Here is a 27817-nt window from a genome sequence, read left to right as displayed (position 1 = left end):
TAAGAGCATATTACGAGTAGAGTATCGTGCGATGTGAGCAAATTTGTTGTGAGATACAATCTGCTGGCCACTTCACGTTGGATACAACTAAACATTTCATTACTGCTGTACATTAAAAGCATTAAAAACTTGAGAAATTGAGTCTATACTTTAACTAGTATCTAAGAACGAGGTTAACATTGCCAAAAAAGGAAAAATTAATGCCTTTGGTTAGTAATCTAAATCCATCTAACTTCAGAAATTATTACCTGTTTGTTAATTGCTTGGTATTCTAACCAATTACGTTACTGGTGCTGGAAACTAATTTAATGGATAATTGCGATAAACATTACTAAAATTTACTTTTTATTATAGAAAAGGTGTAAAGGGGTGTTGTCACATACTTAGGAATGTACCAATTAAAAATAATACATTTTGCACAGATGTCTCACTTCAATGTCATGGTGAATACCAAGTACCAGGCGTCTCCATAGGCAATTATGTTTAAAAATCAACAACAAGTACCAGGCGTCTCCATAAGCAATTATTTCTGCTGTTTAAGTATTATTAAAGCGGAAACTGATAAACATATTTTTTCACCAAAAAGATTACTACGAAATTGTAAGCGTTGTCTCATAGTTAGGAATCAATTAAAAAATTATACATTTTGCACAGTCGGCCAACTCCAATGTTTTAGTAAATCATCAACAAGTACCAGGCGTCTCCATATGTCATTACTTTTGCTGTTTTAATATTATTAAAGAAACAGGTACACATATTTTTTCACCGAAAAGATTGCTACGAATTTTTAAATTTATCTTTTTATTTACACATGACCGTAACACCATGACCGAAATATTTCCATACTTCCATTAACAATTACAAATTTCTTCCAAATCGCAACTAAACACGGTACGAAAGATTTTTTATATGGAAATTTGAATAGGAGCTCAAGGACTCAAGTAATACTAGAATTGATTTTAAAAAGAAATATTTGCAGAAGGTCGTGTTTGAGTACAGCAAAATTGGTTTTAGATTTCGAAGAAGAGATCACTCGGTAAATATTTTTATTATTGTTAACTATTAGCTGAGGTTTTCGTAGAAGCAGCTGCTGACAGCTGTCATGAATGTTTACAGAAATGACAGATGAGAGCTTGCAATGAACTGTTTAAGAATTATTTTTCTCTGTTTGTCTTTCTTTTATCATCTCTTGAATAAAACACATTTCTTACGGAGCTTTTACTTCCACAACAACCGTTCGGACCGGTGTATTATCTTTCGAACAAGAGCTTCTTCATAAAAGCGACCCAGAGCGTCGCACACACGCACACCGAAAACACCCGTAACCAAATAGCTAAACACAACGCGTATACTTTACGTGTGCCATAACGCAGGAATGGAAAATCGTAAATTCTAAAGAGTTAACAGTCACCAACTCGACTTCCCCATTTTTCTGGCAGTCAAACGTACCGGAATTCCCTTTTAAAAGCAGGTGATGACATCCATCGCCAGCGAGAGGACAGACGTGAACAAACCCCCCAACCACCGCCAGTAGGGGCAGCCCACTGCTTTCCCCCCTCCCCATGGTTGCCCTTTTTATGACCGCGCTTTCATTGTGCGGTCACACCGACACATCAACGGGGAAAAAGCTCAAATTGTTGCGCCGTAAAGAGCCACTTAGTTCACACCTTCCGGCTGCCAGCTGCTGGCGCATCGAGCCGCGAGTAGCGCGGCTTTTCTGTTGCTGTGATGGAAACGCTACGCAGACTGTCTTTGCCCCGGTTGTGTGGTTGTGGGCGAAATTTATGTTACCCCAGCAACGCGTGCCCTTCCACGACATAACGATGGATTTTACGCTAGAGCACGTTGGAATATGAGTGGGTCCAGGAGGTAAAACGCACACCGCTACTGTTGCGTAAAACGAAATTGGTGAAAATATAAGAGGCTTTTTTGGTGGTGCTCGTTAGCCGCGTGGAAGAACCGAACCTAAAGCAGCGGTACCCGGTTCAGCATTAGTGTTTGACTTGTCGAAATCCTGCCTCAATTTAAGAAGCGGAAAAAAGGTTTTTCATTCAGCGCCACCCTTTCTACCGCTGCAGCCATCGCAGTCCCGGCAGGGCAATTACTTTGCTTAACAGCATCACAGGTAAAAATCGATCGAATGAAACAGTCGATCAGCTGCGGGAAGGAGAGCCCAAACAGACGAATGAATATACATTTTCGTCGGCGTGGGCCAACTTTTATTTATCAATCCTCCGAACCTTCTGCAACCTTACCGGGATAACTTTGGTACGATTTCATTACAAACGGTTGCGTGAATCATCCTTGCGGTGGAAAAGTGGAGATGGAGGAGTATGTGTGTGTGCCCCATCTGCATCCATGGGCTTGCAAGGTGGTCGGCGGAAAATGATGATTCCAGTTGATTTAGTAGAAAAATATGGCAGAACATTGGCCAAAAACCCCACCCTGGCCGCCACGGCACAACATTCCACTCCAGCGTGGGCGAGCTCAGAAACAGACAGTTGAACAAAACAACCAAATCCGAAAAGGAAACGAGTTTTGTAAAGATTTAACCAAGAATTCAACCACCCGACTCGGAGACGGGGCAAAGTTTTTCGGCATCATCGATTTTTAAGCCTTTCGTCCTCGGATCGGCATCGGAAAGCATCCGGGGTAGGTGATGGCCAAAAAAACAACGAAAAACGAGGAGGAAAAACTTTCAAAACCAAAACCCAAGGCCCCCCGATACATTCTGCAAGCTTTCAGGAAAAAGCAATAAACGGGCGTCGAAAGAGTTATCACCGGGAAAACTGTATAACCGGTGTGTTTCGGTCGGGCGGGACCCCTTTCGGTTGTGTATCGTTTGTGGCCACCCATCCAATAAATGGGATGATATAACCATTTTCCACCACCCTCGCCCAACAAACAACCGGTAACAACAGCGGCAGCATATTTGCATCAGCAGCATTTTCTAACAATGGAAGCTTAGAGAGGCTGGTGGGCTTAGGGTTCGTTTTTTGCACGACGATGGAAGGTTGATGCTTTACTTCTTCTTCGGGAGGGATGGCATAACCCATTTTAATGATATGCGACCATCCGACTCGTATCATCGTTTTTGAAGGGGTTACCAGTGTGTAATGTGTGCATATGCAGCACAAATTAGTCCCTGCTGGCACATAAATGATGACCTATTGGTCGTTTGTTTGATGGGGCCATTGCTAGAAGATGATACATTTCGATGATTAGTTTAATAGTTTTGATAAACACCGCACCCGCACGCTTAGTTTTGTTTGTTGTTTCAAACGATAGCATCATATAATCTAATATGCATGCCAGGAAGGAATTTATATTTCAGCCTCGTACACTAAACGACCGGCGGGACAAACCTCAACCTCACATGAAATTCGCCTTCCGGACGTCGTATACAAAACCGTATACATTTTCCAAATCGAACTGTTCGAGTTTCGTGTTTTTTTCTCTCTTTTCCCCATCATCCCGCATACACTGTCTTGACACAGTCCCTATTCGGGGGTTCTTCTGGCTCTAGTTCACGGCAAGAGACTGCAACATGTTCCACAAAACGCTCCGGTGCATTAAATTTCCCTAATCCAAGCGTTAAGCCCAGGGTACACGTGGGAAAATGGTTCAAACGTAAGCAAATGGTGCTTCCCTCGTCGGGAGGTTATGGCCCCGTGAGGGCTTCACCGGTGCCAGGTCCGGTGAGCCTTTTGCAATGTTTGCTATCAATTATTTATGCATTTTTTATGCAGTCTCTCTCTCTCTCTCATACGCCTTTCGTGTTGAACACCACAGAGCCAGGAGAGCTTTATCAGTTGAAGCTCGTCCCTCGATCGATTCTTCTCGTTTAGACTGTATCGAGCACAGCAAGAAAAATTGATGATGTTGGTTAGACGAAGGAAAAAAAGTGTATACAACGTTGTGTACAACGCATACAGCTTGCGAATGGATGAGTTTTGGCGTAATATGTAAAACAAGCGGATTGTTTATTGAAGTTTGTTAGGAATTAAATAGACAACTGAATAAATACTAAACGGACATATGACTAAATAAATATTTTAACCACTAGTAAATAACCTGCAGCACATTGTACTATAAAATGGACAGCTTAAGCTTTCAACCTGTATCTGTCACAAAAAACCAGGTTGCATAAACCTGAATAGATTCGAAAAAGGACTAAGCTTTTTGACATAAAGAAGGACATAAAGGATCAGTTCGAATCGAAAGTAATAATAGACAAGTTCAAAACCAATATTTTCTTGTAAAAATCGCGCTTCGCTTATCACCGATATACTCTCTCGGATAAACATTATCAAAATGATTTATTTTGGCATTTATCGAGCAACTAACCAATGCTTTCATTGGGAAAACAATCTTATCCATTTTTTCCTAGGCTTAACTTGGCTTGTCAATTTTATGATATTCTATGAGCCTAGAAACGTCAAAACGAATACGGAAAAACTGGCTTACATATGGCTGAGGTTTTACACGTGACAGTGGAATAAATGACATCAGCCATAATTTTACAAAATGATTCACGTTTTCTTTCCCCTATCAAATCAGAGCAATGCGAAAGCGTAAAGATTTGAGTCACCAAAATGACAATGCCCCCCGTTACGAATAGTTTGAGCTGCAGCTGAGATTCTAGGACATTTTCTTTCACAATACGACCGATTTTCCCTCCACAGAGACAGAGCCACCGCGCATTAAAAATGACGTACTGTGACGAACGACCGAACTCAGCTTTGAATATCAGTTAAAAGCTTCTGCTCTCCTCTACGGTACGGATATCGCGTATTTTGCTAACCTGCATCACCACTGCCTGAAGCTACTGAACGGGCGCACAAAAAGCTGCTGTTACTATCCGCGCAGTGTTCTTAAAATTTATGAGCAGCGTTATTATGGTGACAGAATTTGCGTGTCCATTTTTGCATTTTCAAGCCGTCATTTTCGCTCCACCGTAGCCTACACTGGCTGGCGTTGAAAATAAACGGACGGTTCCGTTTTTGTAAGTGGGTCCCAACCATGGCCATGTGCTGGTTCCGAAAGAAATTTAATATTTTTTCCACACCCAATGCCGCGTGGCAAAATAAAGAAAAAATACGCACACACACACACACATTTCGTGAAAAAATATTCCAACTTATGATCGTGAGCTGACACACTTCTTTTTTCGGAGCTAGTTTTAAAATAAAGCTGGTCCGAAAAAAACCAACCAACCGTTTTCTCCCCGTGGCCCGAATTATAAGCTTCATAGAACACAGGGTCTCTTGGCCAGCGTTCGCCCATTTTGCTTTTGACGGTTAGATAAAAGTGTAAAAAATTCCCTCACACACACACACACACGCGCCCGGTCACAAAAACTAACCGTTCCACCTATTGCTGCCGTGGAAAGTAATCTTTTATTCAACAAACCGTGCTGCATCTCAATGGCGGAGAAAAGTTGACAGCAGCACCGGGAAATGTGCCGTGTGCCGTGGAAAATCTGTGCCATGCGAAAGACAACAGCAGTCCCGCTAAACGGAGGAGGCAGGGATGCGATGCCGAGCCACAACGAGACTGGCCCCGGGGCAGCCAAAGGCCCCTACGTTCCTTTTCATCATCTTCCCTTAAGATGGCGGGATAGGAAACTTCACGATGGGCTGGTTTTTCTTCGGATGTTCTCCGGCAGAATATGGAAAGGAAAAAACACACTCTCCCAACACACGGGCCACACGGAAGCATGACTTTATGACGGACTTCCAGACGGGTTGACGGTTGACTACTGCTTGCCAAGATTCATCATGAAACTTTTCCTCTCATCAGTAAGCGACTACGTTGAGAAATTGATCTTTTGATTTATTGCACCTTTCTCTACCAGCCAGGCTGGGCCGGTTTCCTTCCATCCACGGGCGAGGATGATGAAGTGGCGTTGGAATGGACCGGAATATTAAAATCTCATACACTCCAAGCCAGACAAGTGCATCGGAGTCAAGCTGTTCTTGATAATGAATAGTGAATGGAAACTTCCACTTTTATCACTACACGCGGCTGAGCCTTAAGCACAACGAATGGAAAGATAATGTTTTCTGAAATTCTACAGCAAGTGGCTCAAGAATTTAAGTTTTATCACAGTTTAAAGTTAAGTAAAAATCGCACAATCTTACTTTAACTCATACTAAATTCTCTTGAGCTTTAATGCACCAAACCCGTCTTCCCGATACTAGCGCAGCAAGAACAGCCTTTTCTTAATGTCAATTACAAAATTTATGTTTATTGTGACCGAAACCGATCATTGCGAACGAATTAAAAGATGGCACAGGAAGGTTAGATAAATGTTGCTGCGCATTCATTTATCTTCCAGGTAGGCCATTTCCAATCGCATTAGTGCCCGTAAAAGTACTGCTTATGTCTTACCCACCCTGCCAGCCCTCCCGTACTACCGGCCGATCCCATTTTTAAGAGGAAAGCTTGCTGTGCTGAACACCCATCGCCTTCGGGAGGCAGGCAGCAACATCGTTTACTACACGCCCAAGCATTTCGTTTTAATCCTGCCCATCGAACCTGAACACACATGTCGCTCATCCGCTCGGTAATAGCTATGTGTTTGAACTGTGTGTGTGTGTGTACGTATACGTGTTTTCGTCTTCTTCGCACTCGGAACAATCTCTCTCTCTCTCTCTCTCTCTCGCTCTGTAAGCTTCACCCAAAAGGTCCCAAGGGGTCGCTCCGGAAACATCCAGTAAATATTTATAGAGCCTTCGCTTCGTTTTTTTTTCTTGCGTCTTAAAGCCCTGTATGATTGCTTGCCCCGGACACCCGAAGGCCGTTTGGCAGTTTCAGATGGAATCGTTTCTTGGCAAATCGAGAGCACCGTAGCAAGGTCGGACACGGAGGATCGAATCGGGTCATAAAAATAAATTCCTATTGTACTGCCGCGTATCGAACATTCCGCCCCTTGAATTGGTTGCCGCCCTGAAAACGAACCAGGAATGGAACGCTGGGCCGAACTGGGCGTTGGGAAACTGTTCTCCACTTCAACCATGGTCCCGTTGGTCAGTGAGGTGAGAGCTTGTGTTCGTTTAGTTTTTTTTTAATCTTCAATTTTCTTCCTACACATTCCACCAGTAAGCCTCTAAAACCGGTTACAGTTTGAAGCTGACCCATCGTACCGGAGAACAAATAAAATAAATCGAAGGAAATTGCACAACAACTCTCTAAAAATAAGTTGCAGTAAAATAGTGTTATTTATTTTTAATGGGACAATCTTTCCAACCTTCCCGTCATGTAGAGTTACTGCTCTACCAGTGTTTCGTATCGTGTACGCCCACATGCCTACAGCAAACAGTGTTAAATTGCTTCACTCCTTGGTGGAAACTGCACCAACTGCAACCACTCTCAAACAGTCGCTTAGAAGATGTTTTCTTGCGCTGTTTGTGCTTCATCTCAATCTAACTTTCGTCTCCCCTGGCGCATCATAATCGAGCATAAAGCATGATTGGGTGTCCGATGAGAACGATACACTCTATCTTTGCCTCAAAAGTTATCGAAACTTTCACGCTTTTTATTCGTCCTTCGCCGTGGGAAAAAGCGCGTTTCATTCCGTTGTGGTTTGCAGTTTAATTTCTCCCACGGGTGTGATTATTGTGCGAAACAAGCTCGAAATGTTCGATCGGAACTCGCAACGGTAGAGTGAATGGGCGAACAGAGACTCTTTTCGTAGTGGTAAGAAATAACTTACTTACCACAGCGCAAGCAAAAGCTTTTCGACACCTTCATTGCTTATTTTTTCGTCAGATGCTAACGATCGCTTTCCCACCGGGAGTGGGAGTGTCCGGAGAGACACCCTCACTGGAGTACTCCGGAAAAGCAATACTTATTAATCTACCCACGCAGCCTACAAGACCAATTTCCTTTCATTAACGCTAGCCAAGCCCGGTAGCGCAACATCGACCATAAAATCATTTAATTCCAATTAGTCTGTCATCGATGGTTGACAAACGATAGCAGATTTCGCGCGGCGGAGTTGTGGAAGCCTCCCATCTTCCCGAGCAAACCCACACTCTCGCCACGTGCCGGCGAGAACACTGAATCGTAAAGCACGATGACGGTGTTGCCAATAATTGGTAGCGATAAATTATGATTTTATTTTAATGGTTCCTTCTGGCGGTGGTGGGCGCGCCTAAACACGGACAAAACACCACCAGCGCGCAGACACACTGGAAGCCGGAAATGGAAGCGCGCGGTGGCACAATACCAGACACGTTAAAGTCGAAAGAAAGCCCATCAAAAGTAAATAAAATTTTACCCAGCCCCGGTACTACTCCGGGCGGCCCTATCCTCCCCGTAAAACCAATTTGTGTATTTTTCTTTCCATATTTGCCTTCCGGTTCGGTTGATGCATTTCAAGAGCGAGCGCAAGCAGGAGAGAAAAATTCATACCATAAAACTGTCGCCTCCTGATTGCCTGTCCTTGCCAATGTGGGGTCGAGCATTCGGAAAAACCATCCCCCATCCGGCAGGCACAAAAACACAAACCAAACGAAAGAATGCTCGTAAAAACAAAGATTTTAATGCGATGATTATAATTTATATGCAATTGTTTCGCCTTAGCATTCCATTCTGCCAGCTCGCAGCTCGCACACAACACGATTGCATTCAATAAAATATTTTAATTGCCCTGTAATGGTGCTCTAATTTTGTCGTTCGGCTTTCATCATTTGCGCTGTTAGCTTTAATGTGTGCTGGAGCGCATTAAACCGGGCCACCAAGCGTACCGTCCGGTGCCCGAAAGGTTTGAGCCAATTGATTTATCCAATCAAGGCACAGCTGGGTGGGTGTACAACATAAACAATTAAATCCCATTCCGGTCGGTGTCGGTCGTCGATGGAAATGGTTGGAGTAAGTTTTGTCGTAGGTTATTACGAGAACATGAATTTAATGGCTGGCTAATTGTGCACTTTGAGAAGAAGAGTTTTGCTCTGTAGGATGATAAAAATATTGCATAGGGTAAGGGACAATTATAAAAATATTAATATAAAACACTAGTTTTATAAGCTCGTTTTATAGTAACTATCAAAATATTGCTTAATTATACAATCAATAAATGGAATTTCTTCATAAGTGATGTGTTCTTATTTCCTCTATTGATTGCTAGTTTCTAATGAAGTCAGTCGGTTTTGAAATTTCAAAAAAAATGCATAGAACGAAGCCAAGAAGTTAATGCAAAGCGGCATGGATTTGCGTATGTTAAATGTTCGAATGCATTTTTTCTAGACGTAATGTTTGAAAAAATCCCTGAAGAAGCCTAAAATTTTCAATGATCTAAGAACCCATTGAGTAGCAATTTTAACACGAATGATTGAATATAAGTGCAGAGAGTTTCTAGCTTTAAATATACTTCAATTTATATTAAATTGAATTAAATTTAAATTGATGAATTAATTTTCCGTTAAAAAGGCAAAATGTTTACAAATTTATAACTAAAACTAGCTGTTTTTTGGATTGTTCAAATTTTTCAATCATCATTCGAAATTACAATTGAATGAGTATCGAACGTTGACATATCTAATATATGGATTTATTCAAGCTAATGGGTGTTTTTCATTCAAAAATACATTTATTCAAGCTTATGAGCTTTTCCATTAAAACAAAACATATTACCCACGTACAACAACGTTTGCTACAGCTTTTATCTTCTTTTTATGTTTCAATTTGAAATGAAATAAAAGGGAATTATCCAGGTTTGGTTTTATTGAAATTTGATACTTTTAACAACAACACGTCCATAATAGATGCGCACGCATGATAATGCTTGTATCATTTTCAATCAACCTTAATCGGAAAATTGAGAAAAATAACATTTTTAACATTTATTTGTTGCAACTCCGTCACAATGCAAACCGCGAACCTTTGTATTTGTGCGGCATAAAAAAGCATCACACTGCCGACAACCAGCAAAATTCATCAGCAATAGCACAAATGTCGTATGAAAACTGTTCCAGGTACATACTCGCAGCACATTATGGCAAATGCATTGCAACCAAATTAAACATTAGCCTACCGGCAGTATGTATTATGCACAATTCGCGGAACCGGCTCTAATGCGACCTGTTAGGTGCACATTCACCGCACCGTACTGGTACGGCTACGACACACCAACACAAGCGAACCGGGAATGTCACCGTGAATGCACATTAAAACCGCATTAGAAAATGGTGTGTACTGTTTGCGTTGGTTTGCAGGTGATTTTACCACTGCAACGAACAAATTTCTTCATTTTTCTATGTTAAATGCGACCTTTTCTCGTTTTTTTTTATTCAATCGCAGCTATTGATGATAGGCACACTGAAATGTTTTAATGATTTTACTCTGCAGTTCATTTTGGTCCGAGACAGAGAACGAAAATGTATGATAGGAAAAACGATGCTGTAAACGGAAAAGCTCCCGCAACTCGGTTGCGATTCAAGGATGCTTATGAAACTTGATTGCATGTGAAATGAGCAAGAGAACGAGAGAAGGAGAAAAGCTTGGAACGGAGGGAGACCCACCGCCTAATGGTAATAATTTGTGGAAAATATATAATTTTCCCACTATCGCTAGACTCTCATCAACGCCCCACCAGAACGGTGTGTTGTAACTGAAAAGCTCAATTCCCCTTACTGCCTCCAGTGTTCGGCATCGAGAAGCTCTTGTGTTACAAACAAAAACACGTATAAAATTACATTTACACGCTTTACCTCACGGCTCAAGCAAGAAGAACGTGCCCGATAAAACGTGGTCAGGCTATGGGAAACATTTACTCTGCCTTTCCTGCAGCGCCAAACGATCAAACGGAAAGAAAAAATATTAAAAATCGCTAGTTTTTACTTTTTACAACACCACACTTTCCACCTTTCCATACGAACCCGAAGCCCGATTTGACCTGCATGTGAACGGTACATCAATGTGGTTTCATTTTTTCTTCCACCCGAAACACTACACCATGACCATGACTCTCTGCATGTTTTCCTCCTTCGCTTGCTGGCCAACCACTTTGTCAAATTTTCCTCCTCCCTTGCGACCGAGGCACAACCCGAAGGAAAAAAGTTTCGGTTCGATTTGCCACCGAACCTTCCGAGCCTTGGGTGGTAAATTTTCCGTTGCCCATTATTGACCCCAAAACGCTTTGTCCTTCCCGAATAGCTGGAATGCTTGGTGCACCGAATGCAGCCGGATAGGATGTTTGGTTCGTCCATCGAAACGGACCAATCTCGACTGCTGCCTGATGACCTTGCAAACCCCCCGGGGTAACACTGCACCAAGCGAAACCCCGAACCCGGAAGTGGTGAACCGTAATGAAGGGTGAAAAATGTTGCCCAAAATCTTGATACGTCATGCAGAAGCGGAAGCGGACCGACCGCTCTCTGCACGTTGGTGGAAAAAAAAATTAAACTTTTCCAACCCTAGCCCTGGCCGACGATGGCTGGGACGTGGAATGTTGCATTTCGGCTGCGCAAAGGGAAAGCAGATAGTGGTCAATTAAATTTTATGCTTTTGACACCTTCGGTTCGGTTCTTTCGCTGCACATTCAGTCCATGGACCCTTTTTGGGAAGGACCGTTCGAGGGTGTAACTTTTTGTTTTTGCCGAGCTGCAACGAATGGTTTCACGACCGTGTGTGTGTGTGTGTGTGTGTGTGTGGTGAGTGTGAGGATGAGGTGCTAAAATAGTTCTATTAGCCAAAAGACCGGTCAAGGGTGGTTGCTGTCATCGACCGGGTTGCAGTTATCGATGTCAGACCGTGAACACCAAACCATACCCGGCTATGCAGACTTTCGCGTAGGACCACGGCATTGAACTTACTACTGACGTTCGCTTGTAAAGAAAGCCATACACGATTGCATTAACACTTACCCTCTTGGGGACTCTATTAATGCAGAAGTAATTGTAGATTTTGTTCAATCACTATCTTCTAGAAGATCACTAGTTTTGTGTTTTTTTTATTAAGTTTTTATAATAATTGTTTTAAAGAGTAAAACAGTTGGAAATGGATTAAATAAACATAAACATAACATAATAAACATGCAACTTGGTTTAATATATAAATAGCTAGACATTACAGTTGCTTTTGTATTCTGGTCTTACCGAAAAACTTATTCACCCTAGTTTTTACCCTAGTTCATTTTACCTGAACTGTAAAATTGAATATGTTTGTGTCTCGTTTTGAATTAAATTGGTTAAAAAGAAAAAGTTTCAAAGTTCGAAAAGTTTATGTTCTTATATCAAGATATTAAAAAAATAAGAACATATAGGTCTGTTAGATCGGATGGTAAATACTCAAAACAACGAAATATTGGTGAATGGATTGAAACAACTTGTTATGTTTAACATGTTTATATTTATGTACTTTAAACTATTTAGTCTATCTAAGAGTATCCAAAACCAGTGGGTTTTAACACTATTTTCATTTGGACATCTTCGGAATTAAAGATCTCTAATTAAAAATAATGCAATATTTTTACACAATAGTATTACTTTGCCGTGCATCGCAATGGTGAGAGAAGGAAATGTCCCACCCCCTATTTGTGAACTACTAGATATTAAGCGTAGTCTATAAGATATACGGCCTGGCCGTTCTTCCGTTAAATAAAAAAAAAAGTATTACTTTGCCGATATTGTTTTGCAAATTTAGTATTGAAACATTTAGTAACATTTCATCCAAAATTAAATCAATACCAACATTTTTCAAATCGAAAATTTTTTATATTTGCGAGCCTCGCTTTTTAGAATCGATTTTATCCGAACTTAAGACAGTGAAGGCACTTTTGAAACATCTAAACAAACATCTAAAATTTTACTAAGAAGAACAAATGGGTTAAACAAATAGACTAGAAGATTCCGGAAAACTCTGAAACATAATGACTGATAGCAATTATATCTACATGTTTTAAAAGTGATACGCATTTCCTTTATTGTATTTTGTTTCCCACTTGTTTTAGTCAACACCTGTTTGCCCTCCTGGATCAATGTTTTAGAAGCAAGGAGTGCAAACAATGCTCCACATCACAAGATTTCTCTTCTTTCTGGGTTTGACCCATTCCATGCTGATGCTTCCCATTCTCAAGCTCGTGTCTCAATTTCCATTCCATGATGTGCTCAATCTGACGACATGTTTACCGACATGTCAAACGTGCGGTGACGACAGTACGTGAGGAAAATACAGTAAATAAACAAACAAATCCATCCCATCGACACCTCGCGCAAGTGTTCGTTCACATACACACACACACGAGGAATCGTTTCAAGGCGGGCAAATTTTAACCCTCCCCGGTACTGCTATACATATTTATTCTCTCACTTTCGACTCATTCCACTGTCCTCAACGCCGCGTCGTGACGTTTGCTTTTCGACAAATTTTTCACTCCCAGCCCCTTCTCGACTGGTACGGGCATAATAAACACATAAAGGCTCAACAATGTGCTCAATAGAGCCGGAAGGACGCGGCCTAGGCCTGGTGGATGCGCTGAACGTCCCATGCTATCTCGTAACTGTAGGATGACACAGCCGTTTGCCAAACACTTCTAACGAGCGGCATCCCAGTGTATTTCAAATGTAACAAGCCGACAAGTACAAGCGGCCTCAAAACCGAAGAAAACCAAAGCAAAGAAGCGGTGCCATAGAGCAGAAAAGGCCAGAATCATCTCTGAACGCACGTGAGCTTTTCCCCCCTCTAATGTGATGGGAAAACGGATCACTAACACACACACACACAGCGCGTACGGGAAGGATCAAGGGATCGGAAAATCCTTCCACATTCCGGCGTCTGGATGGATGCTGGCGCGTGTGAGCTGAGTGTGAAAATCCACAGCCTTCGAACCCTCCGGAGGACCTTTTCACCCCCAAAAGAGGGGAAGAAAACTTGAGCACAGCAAAAAAAAAACGCGCACACACATCGTCGATAGAAAAATGTCTCTATCAACAACAATGAGAGTTATTCAATTTCAATTTCTCCTCTTTCCTTCGTTGTCCCACGGAAAACGGAAACCTTCCCCACACATCCCCCCGATTGTTTCCCGTCTTCATAAGACATCCCCACTCTTTCGAACGTTTGCATCCTCTTGCTTTTTCTTATCCTTTTTTTAGTCAATCGCTTTGCGTGCCGAACAATTCGAGTTCGGAAAATCTTCTGGGATTTGTTCGCATCCTTTCTCCCATCGAAGACTTTTTTTCTCTTCTTCCCGGCATGAATCCTTTCTTCATCACACTTCTAGGAAACAGACGCTCCCACCATTGCCAAACTCTTGCTTTTATCTGTCGTTCGGCCAAGCAAACGAGAAAAAAAGAGAACGAATAGAGTTACACTCATGCTACTATTTTTCCTTAACCCCACACCAAGCAGGGAAAAAAGGGACGATCGCTGTTGCAGGAGGAAGGTACAAGAGACGTAATGTCGTTATGGCCATCGTTGGGCTCGTTCTGGTTAGCATCGTGTTTACATACCCACACAGCATAACCCATCCACTCACACGGTGCACGGTGAGGCTGAGGCGCGCATAGGAAAAACTCATTGTCATGATTCTATTATGCGGCCAACCATTCTGCAACAAGAGGACGTACATTATTATTGGGTTTTTCCTTTTCCCGCAACCCGACTGCTGTGGGCAAGCATTGGAAGCATCCTTCTCCCCTACCCCCGTCCACATCCATTCGGTACCTAATTCGCTTCCGGATTTGTTAAAGCACATTGCTTTGTCCGCCAGCACCATCGCATTGTGTCTGTGTGTATGTGTGGTTGCTTCAATTTGTTGTTACTGCGAACGCTTCTTTTGCAAGCTTAAGTGAAAAGCTTCTTTTTTTTTCTCGACCGTTTTCTGCACCGACCTGGCCGGGCGAAATACATTACAATACGATTTCGAGTAAACCTCAAAGCTGGAAAGTGGATTTGAAGCACCTCAGTGACATTGGTTTTCGTTGTTCGGGGTTTTTTCCATCGCCACACATACCTAAACACCTTTTCTTAATAGGGAAATTCCCTGGAATAGCACTCGTGCGACTGGGTGAAAGAATTTAGAAAAATTCCATTTTAAAGTACGTACGTTGATGCGAACGTTTCGGTGGTTGGCGTTTCGATGCCATCTTGCGTCATTTCAGTGGAATTTTTGTGTCAAATATGCAATGGTCAACACCTTTTTACATTGCTCGCTCGTGTCCGGAATGTCATATTCTTGCGGTCAACCCCGGTATGTCGTGCCGGGCACATGTTTTACCACGAATCTTCAAACATACCGCTCCGGGCACGCTCGTTTAGCATTCCAGCACTGCTGCTTGCCAACGGAGCAATCGATAAGCATATTTTCGGTCAAGCAAAAATTCACCTTCACTTGCATTTTTTGAAACCGCTTTCCCAAAACCCCCGGAACTCGGCATGCATTCCAACCGTGCTCCAATCGAACGAGGCACAAACTCACACGAATTCAGGAAGGTATTTTCGCTAGTTGAACGACTCAAAGTGTTTGAAATAAAAATGGATTATTTATTACCGGGAACGCCGTATTCTTCCGGTTCCAGGGTTCCAGCGGTAGTCCAGGGGAATTTAGTCGCTCGTCGAATGTGCGGTCAGCTCGTTCTTCTTTCTTCGCCCGCTTTGAGCTCCGACAACCAAATGTAGGCCAAGCGAAAGGAAACAACACGGATACTGATCACTCCTTGCCCAGGAAATGCATAAAGCGACGAAACTTCTATTTACCTCCTATTGCTTTCATTCGGCCGTTCGCTTCTGTTCCAACAGTGTGGTCAAAACTTTCTGCCCCCCAACAGGCCGTGTGGTACGTGATGATAAAAACGGCAAGGGCAGTAGATTGCGGCGGGCAAAATGGTTCTCCGTTTGAAATTCGTTTCAAACAGTTCGTTTTTGCCCTTTTGTCTGCAACACGGAGCCACCGAAAGACTTCCTCGTGTAGAGCGAAGCTTACTAATGGGGCAGACCGATGTTTGGATGCTGGCCGGGTGAAAATAACGAGATAGGGAAAGAAGCTTTTATGGGGTACACAACCGAAGACGCAAGAGATCCAGCACACGGCCAACAATCGGCAATGGTACGGTAACATAAAGCATGATTTTATTACTTTTATGGCACGAGTAATGTTTCTTGTTTTATGATAATTAAGTGTACAGATTCCATGAATACTTCGGCGAAAGCGCAATGTATTTTGCACCATTTGCAGGATGTGTTTTGTTTCCGTTTGTCCGTTTGTCCGAAACATAATCGATTGACACTGTAAGTGTGAGAAACGTTTTAAACTCATAAAATTGTTTGGGTCGTCTCGAGTCTCTCGTGTGACACTCGTGCGATTCGGTTGTTATTCATTATAAATTTATAAATTTCATACGAAATGAACCTAATCGTAGAAGCTTCGTTGTATTAAGATGAAAAATTAATCAGCGAATTAAAAACAAAACCGACTTGGACATACATGATATAGTTTCAAAAAGATCATGTACCAATAAAAAAGTTAGGAGTATCCTTCTCAATGGGCTTGTCATATGTTTGAAGTTATCATAAATTTTCTGATGCAAAGTTCAAACATCAATCGAAATATTCTTCAACATTAAGAATAGAAGTAACACGACTCGCAAAGGTCGCATTTTTTTATGAAAAATTACCATGATTATGCTTAAAAATAAATAATGCATCGATAAAAATGAATAAACGTAATGATGGTAACCTGACCATATCGTATAAATGGATTCGCATTAAAATCGTAACAATATCTCGAATTATTTTTCACGCTCTAGACCTAATAATAGATGCCACTGATGCAGCTCACCTTGCTCAAAGTGAAACTGAACACGCACAAAAAAAAAACACCGAAACTTCACCATTTCCACTGACAAACGGATATTAAGTCGGTACCCAACTGCTGCCCACCGCGGAACTTACCAAATCCGTGGAAAAATTATCCCTTCATTAAAGCGACTTCCTGCACTCAATTTCGTTTCGTACTATTCACCAAATGTAAATACTACTTCCAAGAACTTTTGCTAAGGAAAAGTTAATGCAACAACCCGAACACAAAAAAATATACCCACTTCGCTCTAACGAATATATACCATACAAAAAAAACAACACGAGTACAAGCTTAAAGATCAAGCAAAATAAAGGAAAAAAGGAATGTAAATTTATACAAAGCAACCGCACCAGCAGCAGCAGCAGCAGCAGCAGTTTTTTTCCCACCCGTTTGCACTTCATTGCCTTGTGTTCGCTTTCTCCCATTTGATTGAGGTCGATCATCTCATCATTCACTTTCTTTTCTACCGTCCCCGGGCATAAGCATAAGTCAGCGGGAAAAGTTTTCCTTTCGTGAGATCGTCTTGCGCGCTGCACTTCAGGCCAACCCAATTTCGTGCTCAGCGAAAACTTGTTTTCTTTTACCCGGTTTTCTTCCACTGTAATCTTCCCGCATTCGTACGTTCGTTTAATTCTGTCCGGCACGAACGGTGAACGAATACTGGCAACGGTGTAAAGAAGGAAAGGCATACACACACACACCTTCTTCTCGCTAGTTTTTCGCGCACCCGCCACGGCGTTTGGTTTCGAGGGAACCATTTTAATTTATTCAGTAGCACAATTTAACGTAAATAATGAATTACGCTGCGTTTCTTACATCCCATCGAGCCGAGCCTGTCCCGGATACCGGACAAGGGGGGGAGAAACTTTTCGAGGTTTTTGCAGCCGTAGTTTCATGCCTCGCTCATTCGGGAGCCGGCACTGAAGTTGATGAAATTTCTGCGGTTGAAAATGAATTCATGCCTCCACTAAGAAGGCTTTTCGGCGCCACCTTCCCGCACCGCTCACCGTGACTCACCGGCCCAAAAAAGCAGAATCTGCCTATGTTGAGCCCATTAGTCATGTTTCTTTCTTTATTCTTGTTCATCCCCAAAAGCACCCTTCAATCTCAACAATCGGCCACGACATTATGAGCATCATGCCGCTGTACGCAGCCAGTTTGTGGATGTTTCGGCTAAGAAGCGTTGGTTTTTTTTTCGGTTAGTCCTTTGCAAACAGGGATGGTGGAAAAAAAAATCGTAGCGGCTTCTTTTTCACGCTTCGCACGACGAAGAGCTTGTTTAGTTAATTGAAAGCGATAAACTGTGCTGCCGGGGTCGATTGAAGAGGCGTAATAGGGCGGTAGGCGTCATTCACACCGCAAAGGTGACGATGAACAACAAAAAAACACATACACACACAATCCGGATGCAGTGCGCCATTTGCTTCCACGTACTTTGCCTAACCATTTTCGCAATTTATCAGCGAAGCTTTCACATCTCGGCGGCTTGAGCTGAACCGCATCTTGTTAAGAATTAGCGCCTTAAGGTGATGATTTTTGATGAGCGCTGAGGTAAGCCGGAGCCTCATTGCTGCCACAGAAAGCCCATCGCGCTGGAATAAGCATTAATTGGATCGAAATAAGTGAAAAAAAACGAGAACCAACTACCCAACAGGAGGTCTCGTTTGCAGTGAGAAGGAAAGGGTCAGGAAAAAAAACGATGGAAAACATTTTTCACCGACTGGCAAATAACTGATTGGAGACGAAGTTGCAGGATACAAGTCACTAATGAACTTCCTGCACTTTATTTCCGAAAGATTTGTAACGTTAATTAGACCCGTCATTGCTATACTCCACGATTACATCAAATTGCTGCGATCAGCAAAAGCGAGGGCTTCAAGGTGGGTTCTTGCCATCTACTTTAATGTTCAGCAAAACGACACAATGCAACATTAACTCTACTTTACATAAAAGAGTTGAATAAAAAACACAGCTCCACAGAATGATCGATCGATCTATTAAGCAATCTCTTTGATAGCAATTCAGCAAAGGGTTCTTCAAATCTTCATCACATCAGAGTTAGTTTGTAAAGCGACAATGATGACATTTTTATCAAACAATCGCATCTTGTTATGTTACACAAAACAAATGCTGTCCAGATCGTTGTCCATCATGCCACTCGTCCTGCCTGCCTTAAGCTGTTCGATTTCCATTCTTTGTTGTTGTTGGGTTCTCATTGAACCATATCAATAAACCATTGGGGGTCGAAAAAGCTAATCAGGCAACGGATAAAAGTCATCACCCTCTCGAGCATGACATGTCAAACAGTGCAAAGAGCGCAAACAAACAGAGACATCGAATGACATCGATTATTCGTACCGAGCCTTCGCCGTGCCTCAGACACAGTTCCATCCCTCGAAAAAAGGTCTTGCGAGCACATGGTAGAAGAAAATAAAACAGTCTGAAGAAAATAGGCAAAACAACAGCAGGAGGAGAAAAAAACACCATAAGTACAACAAACACTTCACAAAGAACACCACCACACACCAGGGGAACGGAGGACATATCATTGAGGAGGCCATGGTGGGCTGGTGTGCAAGACTGGCAAGCAAATGGCAAACAAGCTCACGAACGAACAAGCTCGTCCTGGGCCATGTGCTGTCATAAATAAACTATGGCACCCGGGCCCCCCTACTGTCGACCGACCTCTTGGTCCTCCCCGAAAGCCAAAACCGAAGACGAAGCAGTTGAATAAATTATCATATCAAGGTGACGCACGTTGCCACCCCACCCCATAACCAGGCACCCTGTAACGGGGAACACCCGACCCTACCCGCCCGCCCGCCCGTGACCGAACCGACACCAAAGACACCAGGCCGGCTAACCGGCAATGGAAAGATAGGTACCCTATAGGTTTCCGTCCGGTGGTTACAAACCATACACTTTTGCTACACGTTTACTGCAATGGCCGGATATTTATGACGCCATTCGTCATGAACGCGAACGGTGGGGAAGATGGGCACGCCCGTACGGCAGCATGCGCCGGAATGTTTGTTTTTTTTTTGTTGTTTTGGTATTTGCGTAAGAAAAAAACGCTTGGTGTGGGAAATGGTTCCCGGAAAAGTCGCCGGCGCCTTCGGTCGGCGAAGCCCAAGGAACCCGACGACGACGAAGTTTTGGAACCGCGCGCTGCGTTGGTGGAATAAAGTTTGCGTGCGTGTGTGTTTGCCGGCTGAAGCATGATGAGCTCCCTTTGTTTCGTGTCTTCGTTCCATCAAAACTTCACTCCGCTCGTTTCGCGAAGGAAACCCTTAGGCCTCAAGAAAGCAACGACGGTTTGGGGATATTTTTTGTTTTGTTTTGCCTGCACTGCACTTTGAGTGACCGATTTGATGGCCGGCGGGGAAACATTGTATCCCATTTCGGGCCCCTCCCCCGCAAAATGGGCTTTATTTTGTGATGTGACGAGCAACTTTCTCTCGTGTGCATGTGGTTGTGGCGATTCGGAAACGATGTGGCCGAAAACTGGCTCAATTTGTGGCCAAATGTCAGCTAAATTCAAATTGTCTACCGCACCAGACGAATGACGACTCCGGCACGTACGGGATGGAGACTGTTGATGAAAGCTGACCCGCCGCAAGTGGGTCATTTTGACAAAACAATTTCCTGTCTTTGATCTCTGCCCGGTATACATGACAGCATTCGATTCGCATCCGGGCCTTTTTTTTGTTTTGCTTCTGCAGAGTTCCCGTTCAACCGGCAGCACACATTGGCGCTGGGCCAATCGGAATCCCAGGTAGAACGAGCGTCGCCGATGTCCCAGCTCATGAATATGACATTTGACATATGAGAATTGTCTCCATATGATAGTATGACGCCAAACAAGCAAAAACGATCTGATTTCATTGCCGCCTCAAGTAGAACACAAGTCCCAAAAAAGTCCCTCGCGCGATGAAACAAACTGAGCATGAAGAGAAATCAATCCATGTTGAACATGACGTTCTTACAAGCGGGAAAAAAATCGTATAAAATATTTCAAACACATCACAATTCGAACCGGTAACACACATTTTTGAGCTAAAAAATCTATAACCAAAACACAGAAGCAAGAAAAAAAACACATGTACACCATGTTTGTGGTCTTTCCGAATTCAATGGCCCTTTCCGCTTTTATCGGCCATTCCTGGCCATTGCACATATGTCCCATTTTTTTTCGTTGCAATGCTTAAAGTGGATGCAACTGAATGTTTGATTTCGTACACCCCGAGGGCTCCGGGCCAACTGTCGGCCACAAAACATTCGAATCCACCAGCGACCGGTGCTTAATTTGGATGCTTCCAAAGATTTGACGCACTCACCACCGCCTTTGACAACTCCAAAAAGCCACGCATGACATCGGTCTCTGACAAACTGATTAGCCGGTTGACCCTACTTCCGGGCGGTCGAAATGGAACCGTTCCTCTGCAATACTTCACCGGCACCGGGGAGATAATGTTTTTTGTTGCACCACCACGAAACAGCGCAGGGAAGGAACAGTGGCAGAGCCACCCGGCAGCCCGGGTGATGGGTGGACACATTTTTTTTTGTCAGCGTCTAGCAGCTTTAGCCAAAGAAAAATACAAACATCACAACCAAACGACCCAGACCATCAATCATGTGTGAGTGAGTGATTTTGAAATCGGGCATGATGAGTTAGGAGCAGGAAGAGTGCAGAAAAAGCGCTTCCCACGCGTCCGCTTCAAACGGTTTGCCATCCGGACGAGGGCCAGACAATGAAATGAATGCTAGCTCTGTGTGTGTGTGTATCTTTGGCAAGATAAACGTGTCACATGCCACAGAAATGAACAGCACGAAGTCTATTGTTTGGCGCGAAAGTTGATGGAAGTTGTGCTCCCCAATGCCAGAAACGCTTTTTTTCTCTTCTGTAGCTATGCAGTGCTTTTGTTGTTGAATGCGTGGCATGCGCTTTTGTGTGAAACACTTGAAACATTTTACTACAGTTTATTCATGGTTTAATTGAGAACAATACCACCTTTTAGAACGATGGAAATTAAAATAGCATTCATGTTAACAATTACCATCAGGATACATTAATGTGAACAACCATTATGTATCGTTATCTTCTAGGGATTTAAACAATAATCGTGGCAACCGTTAAACAAATCCCAACCAAATAAATACCGTAATCATCACTATTGAATTCCAACTAAAATATGTTATTTGTTAACACACACTTTCAAATGAACGAGTGGAACAGACGTCGTTATGAGACAGCAATCGTTAAAACCACCACAACCGAACATTGTTATGAATTAATCAGCCTGTTCTAGGATAATCGCATTAAGCCATCGTGCTTTGCATAATTTACGCGTTCCACGGTAAGTTTGCACACTCTCAGCTCTTGGCTGAAAGAGCCCAAACAACCGAGAGAAAAAAAACGCCCTCAAACATTGGAATTCTCTGTTACGGCCAGCCACCGATTCCGCTTTATTTATCGCTCCCTTTCACACGGTCTTAATGCATCAATCTTTCTTCTCATTACTTTCTAACGTCTCATCTCTCGCCTCGGCCGCAATAACTTTACAAACAATTCACTAATTTTCACGCCCACCTGCGCCCACCCCGTAAAGCTGCAAAGCTGTTGATTTTACGCCACCAACAATAATGAAAACAACAAAAAAAACACCCGCCACACAAACAGCAGAAAAAAGTTTTATCTTTCCACCTTGTTAGCATTTCGGGACGGTGGTGATTGCGTTGGTTGGCGTTGGACTTCCTCGGCATGGAAAGGTTCGGTAGATTTGTTCGTGGATTGCTGATGAAGAGATTAACGGCTATGAGTGGCAAGATTAGACATAATTTATGCCGATTTCAACCGCCGAATCTCTCTTTCCGCTTAACAATAGAAGTTTGTTTTCCTGGGAAATAATTGTCCCAAGAATGCCAGCATTGGAAGTTCCACGAATGTGTGCCATGTTTTTCCTTTGTAGAGCCGTTTTCGACGAAGGTTCTGCCGTGCACGGAATGTGTTAGTTTCCGTCGCACAAACACGCCGAAGGCGGATGGAAAAACTATCAAACCTGTCATAACATACGATTTGACGAGCGTATCTCACGACTCGCAGCAGCAGCAGCTCATCGTCAACCTAATCAACCCTAAATTAACACCACCGCCCTCATTCGCATCCACCACAACGGGTGGCCACCCGTAGCTCATCGGCAATACGTACTGACGGGCCTGGGAAGCTAATTAACATGGTCTACCACTGCACGTAACGTGACAAATCTCTTCCCTAAACATCACGCGCTAACACCAGGCGCCTCCATCGCCGTCCACCGTTGCTCGCATCCGACAGTGGAGCTTCCCGTACCGGAACCAAAGCCGAAGCCTATGTTTTCCTATTATCAATTTAATTTCAGATGGTAGATTTGCTTAATAAACATGTTTGTCTACCGAGGCCGACGGATCTTCTGCGCGGTTCACTCCCCTCAGAGCGGAAACAAGATGTTAAGGACGCCGGCCGGGATGAACGACAACAGACAGGTACGAAAGCAGGTAAAGACTGAATCGCAAGTCCAACGAAATACCGACCGGCACGAGAAAAACTGGACTGGGAACGTGCCGAACACACGCTACCACTTACCAGGCCACAGCACTGAAGAAGTTAATCTCTCGTTGGCATATGGATTAATTTATGCGTCCGTGGGTAAAAGGGTTATCGCAAGACGGTACGACAATGTGTACGTGTGTGTGTGTGTGTGTTGTGACTAATTATGAACGTGAGGTGCCTAGCCTATTCTTGCAGGAGGATTCGCGGAAAAATGGTTCTTATCGTGTACGGGGAGACACATCATCAAACGATGTTTTCATTCCATCCAAATCCATCAAACAAATCTTGTTAAACTTACGCTCGAAGTACTTGGTTGGCTTTTGTGATGTAATAAACTTTTTCAAGTGCAAATTTGGTGTATAATTAGTATTAGTACTCCTGTTTTTTTAGATTTAGACGCTTTAATTTTGATTTATGTCGGTGCTGTTGCTGTTTTTATCGTTTTAACATTCCTTTACCTTCAACTTGTTCCTCTCTGAGTTCATCCGAAAATTCATAAGAACTTAATGAAAGTTGGAATAACTGTTCATACTTAAAATAAAATATGTTGTTTTATTCATAGTTAAAGTTAATTGGTAAAAAAATAATGTAGTCTCAATTCTAATATAGTTTTCAAACTAAAAGAAACCATCCGCTTCCACAACGTAACTGAAAAATGGAACTCCTCTATGAAAGTTTAACACAAACTTACTAAAGCTTTTATACCTCGTTTCAAGGAAAAATTCCGGAATAAACTGTTTGATTGAGTTAGGTTCATCAGGCACTATTTGGCTCGTAATGCCACTAAGTAACACCGAAAAGGCCTACCATAGATCTTGTAGTGGAAAATTCAACCCGCAAATATCTTACGGGATAGGTCGTCCATATGTACAAAAACGATGTGGTAGGTCCAAATTAAGATGGAGTAATGACACTGATACGTCTGACAAAAAGACCGGGTTTGATACGAGTTTGAATGACAATGGGACTGAAGTGAAAATAGTAATACCTGAAGTAGATAAGTAAGGAAAGTATATTTTAATATTATTTGCTCATAGAAACAAGTTCATTTGTATAGCATAAAATTATGTATCTAAAATGGGTATTTGTACCATTAAGAACTAAATAAGAGTTTACCAGCTTAATATTAACCAGTTCATCGATCCTTTAAAATACATTTCCCAAAGCATTTTCAATTTTTTTCTCCAGTTCACGAATCGAAGTTATGCACACAAGCACACTGACACTCCCTTTGTTCTTCTTAGCTTTTCTCTCGTTAAAGCGAAATAATACCGAAATAAAGGGAGATAAAAAAGGGAGACCAAGTGTATAAAACAGTTCACATAAATGGCTCCCCATCTGCCGGTGCCGGAGACTTTCGGTACAGTACAGAAATGACTTTTCATCTGCCGGCCCCCACTCCGCACTACACCCTGCGACCTTGTGGGTGGGAAAGTTAGAACATTAAGCGGCGACGGCTCACGGCACTGAAGCGCACGGCAGGCAAAAGTTTTCCATTATCCTTACCGGTTGGAAATTGAGGAAATTGAACCTAATCATTCTCTATGATTCGCTGTCAGTGCGATGCGGTAAGTTTTTTGTCACCGTCACCGGCGCGCTGGCCGGGAAGCGAAACCGACCATACGTGGAATATTCGTCCCCACCGCAGCACCGGATGAACCGGAATGTAGACGCGTAAAGTCGTCTGGCTAGTCGGTCGGTAAGGTGGTAATTCAATTTATTAGTGATGTTTTAGCAAGGTTTTCTCACTCCACCGATGACGGGTGGTGACTTTAAGTTGGGCTATGGGGAAACTTTTCCCTGCCATTTCGCTGCCACGATTATGTTCTCTCTTTAGCCGCAAACCTTGGAATCGATGCTTGAAATGTGTGCTATTACTTTAAGGAACTCGCATGAATATAAACTCTTTGCATGTATTGTGCTACAACGCGGAAAACAGACGACTGGTGCAGAATAAATAATATACACGAGCCACCAAAAAGCTTTTCTTCAACAATGTTTCAACAAACGCATTACCATGTTTTAATATATTCTCCAGCTTTATCGTCCCTAGTATCTTACCCGTGCATATCATCAGGTATTAAAGCATACGAACGGCGGTACCTAACCGCAGACAAGTCGTGTTTTAAGCCATGTTTCGGAAACCGACAGACAGACACTTCCGCTACTTGTTTTCGAAAGCACAGGAAGCTTGGCCATTTTCTCTTCAATACCGCAGGGAAACGATTACCGAAGGCAGTACATGGAATTTGCAAACAACAAAAAAAAACAAACCCTCAAAACGAAACTACTGGGTACATGCACACACAACAACCAGCACCAACACAATACGGCCACCGGTCGAGGTAAATGGTACGGATGGTTTTTATCGCTTGTTTCGCTAATCTAAAATTACAATGCCGATTCCGTTACCGAGTGCATAAACAATTAGTACCGATGTAATGGACTAACCTGCGACAGTTAGATTTGCTCAAGTAGATAAGCATTCCGTGCTATTGCAGTGTGTAAGAAACGATTTCTTAAAGCATTTATTTAAGATTCTTTAATTTCATTTCTACAGCAAAAGTAACATGTGTCGACATTTTCACTTGGGAATTCTGATTTTCCTAAGCATATCAGCATAATTTCTCCATCAATGCTTTCTAAGCCTAAAGGGCGCGAACACGAACATTATCGCTTCGGAACTTTAACACGCAAAAGGCTTTCGCTTATTCACGCTTGCCGGTGAAGCGTATCGCTTGAAAGAGAGAATTAAAAGCAAATAAATCATCAACAGATTATGTTCGTTATTTTGTAACGCACTCGCATTTACGCACACGAGGGCTCATCAGAAATCAACCATAAAAAAAAACCGACAACCGACCGGTATTGTTCGTGTGCGCGATGCCTGCCGTTAAGCTTCAGTCCACTTCGGTCACCAAACGGCCGGGAAGCAAGTGGGTAAACAAAAAGCGGGAAAGCACAATCATGCTTAAGTGTCTCATTTTCATAATCTACCCACACAGCAGAGGCGCCATTGAGCTTGAAATAAGCCTTTGTTAAAAAATAATGTACTCATACTATTTAGTTCACCTCCTTTCTATAGCGCCATGCAACCAAAATAAAGAGCGGTGGATTTCATCGCAAAATCGAGTTATGTCGCAATACTTTTCCTTTTATGCTTTTATTTGAGAAATGTTTTTTTTTCTTTTGCGCCGCCAAGTGCAAGCATCAAGAGGCCCTTCCGGATCCGAAGCTTTATGAAGTGCTTTTACCCGAACGAGGAAGCGCAAACCCACAGTCGTGGCTAAATTTTCTCCTCATCAACAAATCCAATGAAGCCACCACCCCGGGGGAAGCATATTTCGCACATATTTACCAAGCTTAATCAAACAAAGATTCTCCCGTACACACCCGACCATCGGTACGGGCCGGGAAAAGCATGGTGGAAAAATGCTTTAAAATTTTCCCACCAGCAGCGCACAGTATCGTGCGGCGAGACATTATTGGGTGAAAGAGGTTCGTACTGGCGAGAAAAAAAAACACAAACACACACACACACTCCAATGGCAATGCACGGAAGGATGCTGGGCACAGTGTGGTGTACACGTTCCACATTGCATGATGATGTTTGGCCCGTCCCGTCCCGGTAGGGATGCTCGGTTTCGCGAAGGTTTCTTTGCTGATTATTTGTTTTATGATTTCTAGTGGCGTGGAAATAATTTAAATTAATTTATTTTCCCTAGCTTCCCCCCGGCTGCTACCGTGGAAGTGCGCGCAAACCGTTTGGTTGTGTGAGTGTTTTTGGGTTTTCTCATCGAGTTTTTCAGCAGAAGAAAACGATGACGTAGCATTTACACTTTAACAGCAGAAAGTTATAACGATTTTATTTAGAAAACATGTGAGATTATTTTTGTGATAAAATTTTACAGAATTCTCTGAAATTACACAAAAAAATTATATCTAAATGTTTTCTAAACATTAAGTACCAGCAAAACTTTTTGGCAACATAAAGATCAAAAGCTGATAAAGCTATTCCTTGAACCCAGAAGAGCGAACATAATTACATTAAGTTGATTACTGATGGAATATTTTCACAGAAACGCTTCCATTCTGATTGCTCCCAAGAGCCTCGAGAGAAAACATCGATTTGCTGATAGCATAATGCTTCCGCACTGTAAACCAAACATTCGCTGCCGTACAACTCTTCCACGCGACCACTTGCATTGTTACGGCTAATTACATCATAATTATTAAACTTCTCGCCCAGTGCAGCAGCACCCCACCCCCCCACACGGTCACGAAACGGTCGCTTTTCTTGCACACAAAAATCCATTATGAGTGTTTATTGAACTCTTTGTTTTAGCATGATTTCCCCGCGGAGCACATCCAACATTATCATGCGGGATGTGGGATCTTCTGCGTACGCACAAACGCGTGCGGGT

The 27817-nt window shown here is 42.7% G+C and overlaps 1 protein-coding gene across 1 annotated transcript in view; it reads right to left on the bottom strand.

Moving 5' to 3' along the window:
- The window catches only part of LOC128303705 (lachesin), an 80495-nt gene that overhangs the window by 40521 nt on the left and 12157 nt on the right, over positions 1 to 27817 (bottom strand). The window lies entirely within an intron of this gene.

The sequence above is a fragment of the Anopheles moucheti genome, chromosome 3 (assembly GCF_943734755.1).
Source record: "Anopheles moucheti chromosome 3, idAnoMoucSN_F20_07, whole genome shotgun sequence".
Classification (NCBI taxonomy): domain Eukaryota; kingdom Metazoa; phylum Arthropoda; class Insecta; order Diptera; family Culicidae; genus Anopheles; species Anopheles moucheti.
The sequence above is the reverse complement of the archived record's forward strand: the minus strand, read 5'-3'. Positions and strand labels throughout refer to the sequence as shown.